The 13637-nt window shown below is 40.6% G+C and overlaps 1 long non-coding RNA gene across 1 annotated transcript; it reads right to left on the bottom strand.

The window, feature by feature from the left end:
• Nucleotides 1-9637: 9637 nt before the first annotated feature.
• On the bottom strand, nt 9638-13007 carry LOC119871610. The gene is made up of 3 exons (XR_005357538.1): nt 12842-13007; nt 12367-12450; nt 9638-10015 (listed from the first exon to the last, which is right to left on the bottom strand). It is a non-coding gene; the product is annotated as an uncharacterized LOC119871610 (long non-coding RNA).
• Nucleotides 13008-13637: the final 630 nt, after the last annotated feature.

Genomic DNA, 13637 nt, shown 5'->3' with positions numbered 1-13637 from the left:
TATGTCAGACTGCTCCAGTTTTTAAAATCTCATTGAGAATGAGCTATATTTATTTCTAAGTAAGTGCAGTATCTAAACAATACTTAAAAATTACCTCCTTGCTTCCAGCCTCTGCCTGAAGTGGAAAATTTCAATGTTCTTGGCCTCCAGCTGAGCCTGTGCGTGGGATTTCTGATCATAGATCATTGTGTCCTTTTATGATCTTCCCTGGGCATCAGAAGGCAGAGTGGTAATTCAAAATTGAAATCTATTCCCCTTCTCTTGGGCTTAAACCCATTCAACAAACATTATCCAAGGGAGTCTTGTTTGACAAGCAAAGGAATCCAGTTCTTCCTAAGAGTAGTGGGGAGAAATATTCACTAGAGGAACAGTACATTTTTTTTTTCCTCAAATCCACTAAAAGAATGTTGAAAATTTACATAAATGCACCCCAATGTTTTTATGTTGATAGTTTTTTTCATTGTAAGTTTATTCAAAATGATTTATAATTTCTGGTCACTTTCATTGTTACATTGTTCGAAAACATTTCCAGCCTTAGAGACTGGGTTCTCTCCATCACCTATTTACAGGATACATATGAAGTTTCCTTTAACAGAAATTTTACATCACTCCACTTATTCTGGACTTATTTCCATTCCATTTCCCGCAGAGCACTTTATCCTGATGTAATGTCTTTTTCTGCTTGAAATTCTTTTATTGATCACTTTACTACATGTCTCCGTAAGAAAAATACGTATGTAAATTGAAATTAAGTTGTTTTCCTAAATTTGACCTTACCATGATATCCTTTCTAAATAATTTTGGGACAAAAATTTCTTCTGAATTGAGTTACCACGACAATGATTATTTCTGCACAATTAATCAAAATAAAATTAAAAATTAAAATTTTTGATAAGTGACTTTTAAACACAAAAGTAACGTTTTTGAAGAAACTTGTTTCTTAATAAAACTAATAGGACAAGAGGTCCTATTAGTTTATGTCCAGTTAGGGCTTTTTTTGTCCAGTTAGTTTATGAATCCATAAATAAATAGTACTCATTGCTAGAATCACTCTTATTTATATTTTTGTTTTCTAGATATAAATACCAAAAGCCACGTTCCCATATAAATAAGTAAATAGAAGCAAAAGAAGTTGTTATATAAATGCAATGAATTTTTTTAAAGTCAGCTATTTTCTTTTTATTTTAATTCCAGTGTAGAAACTAATATACAGTGTCATATTAGTTTCAGGTGTACAATTTAGTCATTCAACAATTCCATATATTACTCAGTGCTCATCAAGATGAGTGTACACTTAACTCCCATCACCTATTTCACCCATCCCCCACCCACATCCCTCCCAGTGACCATCTGGTTGTTATCTATAGTTAAGAGTCTGTTTTTGGTTTGTCTCTCTTTTTTTTCCTTTGCTCATTTGTTTTGTTTCTTAAATTCTGTGTGCAAGTGAAATCATATGGTATTTGTATTTCTCTCAGCATTATACTCTCTAGATCCACCCATATTGTTGTAAATGGCAAGATTTCATTAATTTTATGGTTCAATAATATTCCATTGTACGTGTGTGTGTATATATATATATATATATATATATATATATACATATATATGCCATATCTTCTTTACCCATTCATCTATTGATTGGACACTTGGGCTGCTTCCATAATTTAGCTATTGTACATAATGCTGCAGTAAACATAGGGATACATATATCCTTTCAAATTAATGTTTTCATATTCTTTAGGTAATTACTCAGTAGTGCATTACCAGATCATAGGGTAGTTCTATTTTTAATTTTTTAGTTTTTAATTTTTTAATTAAAAAAAATTTGAGGACCCTCCATACTATCTTCCATAGTGGCTGTATCAGTTTGCCTTCTCACCAAAAGTGCATGAAGCTTTCTTTTACTCCACAACCTTACCAATGCTTGTTGTTTCTTACGTTTTTCATTTTAGCTATTCTGACAGGTGTCAGGTGATATTACTCATTGTAGTTATGATTTGCATTTCCCTGATGATGAGTGATGTTGAACATCTTTTCATGTGTCTGTTGGTCATCTGTATGACTTCTTTAGAGAAATATCTGTTCCTGTCTTCTGCCTATTTTTAATGGGATTATTTGCTTTTTTGATGTTGAATTGTAGAAGTCCTTTATATATTTTGGGTACCAACCCTTTATCTGATATATCATTTGCAAATATGTTCTCCCATTCAGGAGATTGTCTTTTGGTTTTGTTTATTGTTTCCTTTGCAGATGCTTTTTATTTTGATGTAGTCCCATAATTAATTTTTGTTTTTGTTTCCTTTGTCTCAGGAGACATTATCTAGAAAAAATATTATGGCCAATGTCAGAGAAATTACTGCCAGTGCTCCCTTTTAGGATTTTTATGGTTCCAGATCCCACTCACATTTAGGTCATTAATCTATTTTGAGTTTATTTTTGTGTATGGTATAAGGAAGTGGTCTAGTTTCACTCTTTTGCATGTAGCTATTTTCCCAACATCCTTTGTTGAAGACATTGTCTTTTTCCCATTGCATATTCTTGCTTTTTTGTCAAAGATTAATTGACTATAACATCATGGGTTTATTTCTGGGCTTTCTACTCTGTTCTATTGATCTATGTGTCTGTTTTGGGGCCAGTACCATACTGTTTTGATTACTGTAGCCTTGTAATATAACTTGAAATCTTGAATTGTGATACCTCCAGCTTGTTTTTCTTTTTCAAGATTACTATGGCTATTTGGGGTCCTCTGTGGTTCCTTACAAATTTTAGAATTGTTTGTTCTAGTTCTGTAAAAAGACATTGTTGGTACTTAGATAGGGATTGCATTAAATCTGTAGGCTGTTTTGGGTAGTATGGCCATTTTAATAGTGAATATGGAATGTCTTTCCATTTATTGTGTCATCTTCAATTTCTTTCATCAGTGTTTTATAGTTTTTAGAGTACGGGTCTTTCACCTCCTTGATTACGATTGTTCCCAGATATTTTGTTATTTTTAGCACAATTGTAAATGGGATTATTTTCTTCAGTTCTCTTTCTGCTGCTTCATTATTAGTGTACAGAAATGCAATGGATTTCTGTACATTGTTTTTTTATCCTTTGACCTTCCTGAATTAATTTTTCAGTTCTAGCAGTTTTTTGGTGGGCTCTTTATGGTTTTCTATATATAGTATTGCATTATCTAAAAAGAATGTAAGTTTTACTTCTTCCTTACTGATTTAGATGTGTTTTATTCTTTTTTCTCATCTAATTGTTGTGGCTAGCACTTCCAGTGCTATGTTAAATAACAGTGATGAGAGTGGACATCCTTGTCTTGTTCCTAATTTTAGAGGAAAAGCTTTGAGTTTTTCACCATTGAGTATGAGGTTAGCTATGAGTTTTTAATACATGGCCTTTATTATGTCAAGGAATGCTCCCTCTAAACCTACTTTGTTGAGAGTTTTTATCATAAATGGATGTTGTACTTTGTCAATGCTTTTTCTGCATCTATGGAAATGATCATATGGTTTTTATTTTTTTATTTATTGATGTGATGTATCATATCGATTGATTTGCAAATATTGAATCACACTTGTACTTCTTGGAATAAATCCCACTTTGAATGTAATGAATGATTTTTTCAATGTATTTTTGGATTTGGTTTGCTAATATTTTGTTGAGGATTTTTGCTTTTCTCTTCATCAGAGATACTGGCCTGTAGTTCTTTTTTTTTTTTTTTTTTGTAGTCTCTTTATCTGGTTTTGGTATCAGGGTGACAGTGTCTTAATAGATGAAAAAACTTTTTCAAAAATTAAAAATAGTCTTCCAAGATTCTATTCAGTCCTGACATTCTAGACTCTCTGTTATTTAGAATAGTGCTTCTCAAACCACCTTCATCAGAATCACATGGTAAAAAAAAAAAAATCATATGGTAAAATACTTGTAAAAATGCATCTTCCTAGGTCTCCCTGAAATCTGAATCAGAATATCTGGGGATGCACCAGAAACCCATAGGTAAATGAATTCCTTCCTACAGGTATTATTTATATACACTATGAGGCTGAAAACACTACCTTGTACATGTCACCTAAAAAGGACCACATATGCAATCCCTCCCTGGCTCTGACTCTGGTGGTCAAGCTGCAACACCTTCACCTGATTCACACTCTTCAGCAAGCTCTTGCTACGGTCCTGTGCTATGACCAATGATGTATGCATCTCACATGGAGTGTGCCAGCACCACTCAAGTTACATTTTAAAAATGATCTGCTATGGCTAAGCCCATCATTGTTTATTCTGGCAAGGCTGAAAATAGCAACAACCAACAAATATTTTGCCCTTCATGTGGCTTCTTGCAACGCTGCAGCTATTGCCTCATCTAGTAAAAGTGCCAGGCCTAAGGGTAAACAGACAATTATGTTAGGGTGAGTTCCAAACACTTGCAAGCAGGCAAAGCAATAATGGCCACCATGCTTTCTCACTACTACTAAGTGTGTGCTAAGAAATAATTATCCCACAGCTGGGAGAGCTGGGATTTCTTTCCCCCTGTCCTCCATCTTTGGATTGTTTTGTTTCAATTCTCTGACCTGATGGGATATTTAATCACTAGGAATGCAGTGGTGTCACTTCCCTTCAACCATGCAATAGAAGTGGATATGCTATGAAGCACCTGGAATTCGATATTACTCTTCAGATTAGAGTTTCTGTATAGGACAAGTTTCAACAACCCTTGGTATCAACAGCAAGGGCAAATTAGCAGACGAATGCTAGCCTGGCAGAAAAATGACAACATATATTCCCCAACCAAAACGAAATGTGGTGTTCTGAGAAAAACTCATGCTTGGTAAATCAGACCATTCCCAGTGGAGCTATTGTGGACATTTTCAATATGCTTCACTATATATTTTATGGTTATTGTTGTTCAAAATGACAGCCATCTGCTACCCATGGGCAAGAATCCCAGATGGTCGAGCTGGGGTTCGGTGAGCATCTTTTGCCTTCTGAGAGTGGCCAACACAGAGGCACTTTCATCCTTCACCTCAGCCAGGCTGAGGGAAGCCCTGTTCCCATAAGGACCAGAGGAAAGGAGATCACCAATGTGCAGGTACGTGCACACGTTCATCCATTTTAGACTCCATTCTTTTTGGTAGGTCCATTGCCTTGTGCTACTTCCTGTCTTGTTTTGAGGGTTTATACTTTTTTTTTAACTATGCTGTTATGAGAGCTTTGTGGCATGTCAACTTGGCTAGGCTAAATTACATTCCCCAAGTTCCCTTTATAGTATGTGGGAAGGATAAACTATAAAAGATGCTCTCTCATGAGAGGTGAAGAGAAGCAGCAAGCATTTTTAGCATATCCACACTTTCACACAGATGTTCAGTCAAACACTAAGTGCTGCTGTGAAAGGACTTTGCAAAAGTACTGAAAGTCTTTAATCAATTGATCTTCAGTTAAGGAAATTATTTTAGATGGGCCTTAATTAGTTGAATTTTCTTAAGAGGAAGCTTAGGCCCTCCCTGAAGAGAGACATTTTTCCCTTTGGATAAGGATTTCAGCCCATGACTATTGGGCTCTAGCTCTTCCTGAACTTCTTCTCCTGATGATCGGCCTTAATAGACTGGATTTGTTTACCAGCCCAACAATTGCATAAGCCAATTTCTTGTCATAGAACCATCAATCTATCTGTCTGTTTGGCCAACTGTGATCTACTTATCATCCATCTCTCCTACTGGCTTTGCCTCTGGTTTTGCCTCTGTCTGATACAGATGTCAACTCCATAATGTCTGAATTATGCCTTAAAAAAAAAATCCACCATAGCACATAGCACAGGACTCTGAAATGCATGGTATACGAAAGATTTATGCTAGGATTTTTTACTTAGTGTAGTTACTGTTTGATCTATTCATCAGATGAATATCTACTTGATAACTTTCTGAGATTGTTTCAGTTTATCTGTATTTGATGAGCACCTGACAAAGGAAATAGATTGTGTGTATGTGTGTGTGTGTGTGTTGTGCATGCACGTGCATGCTAGGACTTATTCCATCCAAGTACTAACCAGGCCCGACACTGCTTAGCTTCCGAGATCAGACGAGATCGGGTGCGTTCAGGGTGGTATGGCCGTAGACTAGGACTTATTCCAGATTAAAGCAGATCCCGAGGCCCTCCCAGTTCAATCCCAAACTGGGTTTAGTGAAGACAACAGTAGCACAGAATTGAAGTTGCTTGACCTGGTCTATTGTTTTTCACCTGGTGCTCGATTTATCAGCCACTCAATTTTCTAGTCATTGTGTCATAAAATGCAAACGTACTCATGCAGAAATATTCATCGAATTCAGTGGATCTTGGAACATCTGATCCATGTACCACTATCCTTAGTACAGCAGATACCATAGTTTGTTATAAAGTGAAGGAATTATATCACTTGATTCAGAATACCAAGAGAGGATCTTGTGTGTCAGCAATAAATTTTGAGGAATAACTTCTATGGAAAGAAGTCGTGTCCAAAGGAGATTGAAGAAGGAAACCTAAAGTTAAGGGAAAAGCTGACGAAATGGCCAGACAGTCCTCTAATCTAATCTTGGGAGTGGGCCACCATTCCTAGACTGGCATTTTGTAGGACTGAGTGGCCTTTGAAACTCCAAGAAAATACCCAGACAGCTGTCTATGCTTTTGAAGATTTTGCCACTGGAGGAATTCTGTGTCTCATTTCCCTAGATATGTTGAGAAAGGGCGTTCTTCAATGATGGCTGACCACACACAGGGTTACTGTTTCTAGACCAACAAGATAATGGCGGCCGCAGGTTTTAGCTTCTTATGTGCAAAGGTGATGTGCAGATATAGGCTTAGATTAACAACCACAGTGAGCCGATTCCCGCTTTTCAGATCTGGTTTGACTAACTCATTAAATATCATGATGTCACTGCTGGCTCCCAGTCATAAGACACAGATCCCAGTCAACACAGTATAATAAGCTAATTTTGTATGATGATATGATCTTTGAAATGAGTTTCTAATGATTATTTTTACAAAGCATCTACAGATGTTCAGCCTATCACAGTGGTCCATTAGCTGAATAACCCCAAACTGGGATCATGCTACTGCTTGGGCTGCTACTATTTTACAAGGAAGATAGTGCCTTCTTCTAGAAGACCAACCAGAGATCATTTCAACAGAAAATTCTTTTGACTATGTTGAAGTGCAAAGTTTTATTTTCTCTTCCTTCCTTCTCTCCTACCTTAAGCTAAAATCATTAAATATCCAGATAAGACTGCCTCCTCCATTCTACATTAATAGCTGACTCCTCAAATCATTTCTCTCCAAACTGGAGGGAGTTAGCCGCTGCCTGTTGAGACACCTCCCTGGGTCATGACTCTGGAAGCAGGACTATACTTGTTCCAATGGGGCAGGGGGTGGTTTTTAGCTCAGGAGGTTGGCTGTACTCTGTGGCATGGCTCTCTACAGAAACATGAAGTGGGGGAGATGATTGGTGATGATATTCCCAGACTGTGGAGGGGGTTCCTTCATCTGCTTACTCTTTTTCTTTTTCCTTGAATGCTCTTGAAGGAACGGAAGGATGAATAAGCTTGTGAGTTCTGGGGCTGCAGATATGTTCATGGTTGCCCCAGGGGGAAAGACAGCACAGTGGGAGAGGGCTGCTACTTTGCCCCCAAGCCCACTACACTGATGCTTTCTGAAAACCAGCAGATGTCTGTGGAGAAGATTGATTGATTGATTTTTACAGATAAGATTTAAAGTGTCAAGGTGCCAACATCACAAATTAGGGATTAGAGAGGGGGAAATTACAATAATGGCTTGTGTAGTTTAATCTATAGCACACACATGGGCTAGATGGGTCCCATAGATATATTTTGGTTGTCCTCCACAAAGTTAGACCACACTATGTTTTTGAGACTACTATGTTGGGGGCATCTGGGTGATTCAGTCAGTTAAGTGTCTGACTCTTTGTTTCGGCTCAGGTCATGAATGCAGGGTCGTGAGATCAAGCCCTGCATCAGGCTCCACACTCAACATGGAGTTTGCTTGAGATTCTCTCTCTCCTTCCCTCTCCCTTAGTCCCTCTCCCTGCTTGCTCTCTCTCTCCTCTCTCTCTCTCTCTGTCTCTCTCTCTCTCAAATAAACAAATCTTTAAAAAATATATTTATGGGCACTTGAGTGGCACAGTCAGTTGAGCATCTAACACTTGGTTTCAGCTCAGGTCTGATCTCAGGGTTGTGATATGGAGCCCCCTGTTGTGTTTTTCTGTCCCTCTCCCCCTGCTCCTCCCCCCAGCACTCTCTCTCTTTAAAATAAATAAGTAAATCTTTGGCTCAGTGGTTGAGTATCTGCCTTTGTCTCAGGTTGTAATTCCAGGTCCTGGGATTGAGTCCTGCATCAGGCTCCCCTGCAGGGAGCATGCTTTTCCGTCTGCCTATGTCTCTGCCTCTCTCTGTGTCTCTCATGGGAAAACAAATAAAATTTTTAAAAAATTAAAATAGAAATTAAATAAAATTAAAATTTAGTTGTGCATTCCTATTTCGAAGCAGATTTCAGAAAACATAGTAAAAGGGCTTCTGGAATTGAGAAGTGAGTGGGGTGGCCCACTGTCCATGTTTTCCTGGATCTAAGAGGTTTCCTGAGATGAGGAATTTTTGGTGCTAAAATCAGGGAAGTTTCTAGTTAAGTGGGATGGTTGGACACTGCAGGGGAATTTCCACAAAGGTGGTTAAGGGATCACCAGATGAACCCTGTCTTCATCATGGCTTCACCCAGAGACAACCCTGGGGAGCTGTGCCTTTCACTTCCCTGAGCCTGAAACTGCCTTCTTCCCTGGACCCCATGACTTCACTCATCACTGAGGACTATATACAGATGATACAGGAGGACTGCCTTCCCTCTGTGTTCCTGGAACAGACCTGGCTATGGGTTTACCCTTGGAGTTCCCTGGAGAAACTACCAAATTGCTAATCAAATCTAGCTCAAGACCTCCCTCCAGTCCCTGCCGGAGATGGAGAAAGAAGGCCCGGGAGCCATTTGATGAGCTTTGGAAGAATAGCAATGACACAAAACAAAGATGCTCGGCCTGGTCATCTGGTCTCCAGTTTATCAGCCACTCCAATTGAATTATCCCCTGAAGTCATTTTTAAGAGAAAATGGCTAGTTCTCTTTGCCAAAAGAGGATCTATGGCATTACCTCTTTCCAGGGTCCTCTGATCTCTGTAGGCTGGCTTTCCCCTAGCCTTCCTCCTGCCAGTCCTTGTCCTTCCCTGTATCAGCTCAGCACACTTACCCCCTCGAGATTTTTTTTTATTCAGGTCTGGTCACCACCACTGGCCCTTGGTCCCCTGAGTCCCCTGCATCCTGATGACCCAACTCTGGATGCACATGTGATTCAGATTTCACTCATTTGGAATTCCTGATAATTCCACCTGGGCTGAGCTGAGTTTTATTGTGGCTTATGTTCTACAAAGAAAGGTTTCCACAAAACAAATGAATACTGACAACAAAATTACATGGATGTTTAGTTTAATAAAGAGGACAATCTGCCAAAATGCTATCTGTGCTCTGGGGCCTGGTTCAAGTCCCTCAACAGATGTAGCAGCTGGTGCATGAGAGACACGCGGACCTCTTCTCTTTCTCGTTCTGGAAAGCTTCTGCAGTCACCACCACCCCGGGGGCCGACCCACTGACCTGCCTCCTCAGACCCTCACAGCAGTTTGTGTCTACAGCTTCTTTAGCATGCATTTGGCACTTCTCTGGTCAACTCTCTTTACCTGTGTGTGTGAATCAGACAGCTCTTGCAGCCACTTCACATGTCCCGGCCTCACCTTCTGCGAAGGTCCATTGGCCACTGTTCTGAGCTGTCACCATGAGGCAACCAGCTCTGCGTGTGTTCTGACTAGCTCCACCAGCACAGTCTTTGAGGCCTCACCCAGGCTCAGGCCCCTCATTTCATTCCCAGTTCATACTGTAGCATGGATTCTCTGTGAGCCAGTAGGTGCCTACACATGCTCAGCCTGAAGTGGGGGAGGGTCAACACCTGTGGGGCAAACAATGATCCATAAGACACAAAAACTAAAGGATACATTCTTGTTCCTTCCTCTTCTTTGCAGTGATTGTCCTGAGACCCACTTATTCTGATAACCTCTATTGGCCCCACAGGACCATGCAGTCATCGACCATTGGTTAGTAATATATCCTGCTGTGGCTCTCTGTCCTTTCCTGTCTCACTCTCCTTCCGTCTTTTCTGCTTCCCTGGGAGCATAATGCCTAATGAAGCAACTGCATAGTAACTTTGGTCTCGGGCAGTATTTCTGAGGAACCCAGGCCAAAATACCATATATCCAATTGCCCCATCCATCACTTCCTACCTATCCAGGCTTGGAGTGTCTTAGAATAAGCCAAGATGGAAACTAGGACATGAGGCCCAGGCATGAGTAAATGGGCAACAGATTGAGTCGTGGTGTGGTTTTAGTTCAGGAGAAGGAATCGTGGGCACAGGGTAGCAAGTTCAGAGACTGTATGTAGTATTGGTGGTGTCTGCTGAAGATTATCTATAGTTGCCTCTATTTTTGTTTTTTTTTTCCTTTGATTTGATATAAAATGATCATTTCTTCACCATTGCTGAGTCAATAGAGCACATGAATTTTATATAGTCTGTGTATAGTCTGCATTGTTCATGCACTTTCCCCTTTTAAGTAAGAGCTTAAAAATCATGAAGCAAAAAAAAAAAAAAAAAAATCATGAAGCATAGGGGCCTGGTGACAATAGCTGAGTGCCCGCACTAGGATGGCAGTCCAGCATGCCTTACTCTTAGACCTCCAAGTCACATGAGAATACACACCATCTTTTATTTCCCTCGAGCCGATCAGGTTTTCTAGCACCTGCGACAGAAAGAACCTTAATTGCCGCATAGAATCTGCAGCAACATTTTGCTGCTAGTAGGGAAACTTGAAAGTGTTTCCTTTACAATATTGATACAGTCTGATTGTTCAAATGAGATATACTTCAGCTAGTCTAAAAATGATTTTGTATTTACTAAGTTACTTTAGAAAATGATTCTTACCACGTGCTATGTCCCTGTCACATGTATACATTTATACATTGAGGTTATTAATTGTTAGAAGTTGAGGACTTATCCCTTTCTTCTTGGAAGTCTCTAAACAGATAACAAACTGGAGTTTTATCGGAGGAGCTCAGCTTCCAATAATTGCTATTCAGTTTGTCATACTTCCAAAACACCCTGTGTCCATCCCCCAAGCCTGAACCTCTGGGCCATCACAAACAATGACAAGCGAGCAGAAACAACCTTAGAAGGAAAGTACTCCAGGGGCACCTGGTGGCTCAGTGGTTAAGTGTCTGCCTTTGGTTCAGGTCATGATCCCAGGGTCTTGGGATTGAGTCCCGCATCGGACTCCCTGTGGGGAGCCTGCTTCTTCCTCTGCTTATGTCTCTGCCTCTCTGTGTGTGTCTTTCGTGAATAAATAAATAAAATATTAAAGAAAAGAAAGATAGAAATGTTTTTTTCTTTAATTCCTCCGTACCTTTTCCAAATCCAAACCTGGATCTGAGAAAAGAAATGGAAGAAGAAAGAGAACACAAAGAGGTATAGGGTCAGGTTTGTGTCAGGGTGACTCTGGAGCCTCACCCACAGGGGGTGCCACACCACAGTGTAGAGTAATGAGGATGTGCTCAACCCTCCCGCCCAGAGAGGCACTGAGGCAGGCAGGCCGTGGGGTCGGCTGAGAGCAAGCAGGGCCCACTAAGGCACTGAAGCCAAGCCTTTGGGACTAGTAAGAGAGGCTGGATGTTTTCAGCAGAAAGACAAGCACTTGGGTCATCAATTTCCATTCTGAGAATGTCACTGAAGGGACCATCTGAAGTGATACTGTGGCCATCACTCCCTTACATTCTTCACCAACTCAAAATCATAGATTTATTTTATTATGTTAAAATGCACAGAACAGGACACCTGGGTGGCTCAGTGGTTGAGCACCTGCCTTCAGCCCACAGTGTAATCGTGGAGTCCCAGGATTGAGTCCCACATCAGGCTCCTGCTTCATGGAGCCTGCTTCTCCCTCTGCCTATGTCTCTCTGCCTCTCTCTGTGTCTCTCATGAATAAATAAATAAAATCTTTTAAAAAATACACAGAACATGCAATTTACCCTCCTAACCATGTCTAAGTGTATAGTTCAGCAGTACTAAACACATTCACATTGCTGTGCTACTGTCACCACCATATGTTTCTAGAACTTTCTCAGAAAGCTGTCTACCCATGAGACACTAACTTCCTTCCCTCCCTGCCCCAGTGCCTGGACACCCCCCACACAGACACACTTTCTGTCTTTTTAAATTTGACTCCTCTGGGGACCTCACAGAAGTAGACTCACTCAGTCTTTGTCCTTCTGTGACCGGCTTATTTCATTCAGCATCCTGTCTTCCACACTGTGGCAAATGTCAGAATTTCCTTCCTCCTAAGGGCAAATACAGAATAGAACTTTAAAGCATAAAATTCCTAAAGCGTTCCTCATTTTGCTAAGAGGACAACCAGCCTGAGATCCCCTGAGAAGCCTGATGACAGGCCTCACCAGGGAAGGAGAAGGAGGCAGAACTTCAGTGACCCCACCCAGAGCAGCTCTGTCTTCCTCATCCAGCACCTGAGCTTCTGTGCAAGATTTCTCTGGGGGGACAAAAAAGACTCTGTTGCCAAAAATAGCTTGAAAACCCCTGGAGTCCCCTCTCTCTTATCCCTTTTCATTCTATATTTCTCTCCCCAGCTAATCTTTACTAAGTAAATGTCAAGGTTTCCACCTTGCCCTGGCTCTTTGAGAAGAGGTCGAGGATCTCCTCCCATTCAAAACTCACCAAGTATAAGAAGAATGATTCCCGTTTCTCTTAGTTCAGATGGGTGGGTGCTCGCTAGCAGGGGGAAGGATTGAGGGCATCTCTGAACACATATTCCACTGAAGAAATTATTCTGGGATCTGTTCAGTGGACTTGAAAACTAACTTCACAGGCTGAAATTGAACTTAGTACTTTCCCTCCCCATCCCTACCTGGATCCTTCTCAGGAAGAAAACCGGAGATTATAATAATTATAAATAGAAATGCCACACCCTGAATTCCAAGCTCTCTGAATCACACCCAGATTTATGTCTCCATTCGTAGACTTTGTGGGCTTCCTAACTAGACTCCTTTCTGTTCTTCCAAACACACCCTAAGTTTCCCCACTTGTGTTCATTTGCTAAAAATCTTTTCTCCATCTGGAAAGGGCTTCATCTCCACATCCACCTGCCACAGGATGCACCAAAGACCTTAAGTGATGTTTGCCATCTGGAAAGCCAACTCCACCCAGGTCCTGAAGCATGAGAGCCAAATCTCATGTTTTCATTAAAAGCCCCTCCTAATCTGCAGTGTTGGGCACCTGAAAAGAGTCATCATCCTTTCTGCCTGGGATCTGGTGAGCACCAGGAAAGGATAGAGCACCTTGGGTTCCCGAGTGGAGATCAGACTGCAGCTTGACAATTCCATGCAATCTGAGGTAACTGGTCTCCAAACTGCCCTTTAGGTGTAGATTCATGGCAACTAGCGCACCCCCACCCCCAAGTCTTATAGGGATGTGAATCACACTGATCAGAAACTGATCATTGGTAATTGGAGGA

This window comes from Canis lupus, chromosome 4 (assembly GCF_011100685.1).
Source record: "Canis lupus familiaris isolate Mischka breed German Shepherd chromosome 4, alternate assembly UU_Cfam_GSD_1.0, whole genome shotgun sequence".
NCBI lineage: Eukaryota > Metazoa > Chordata > Mammalia > Carnivora > Canidae > Canis > Canis lupus.
This window is presented reverse-complemented; position numbering and strand designations above follow the sequence as displayed.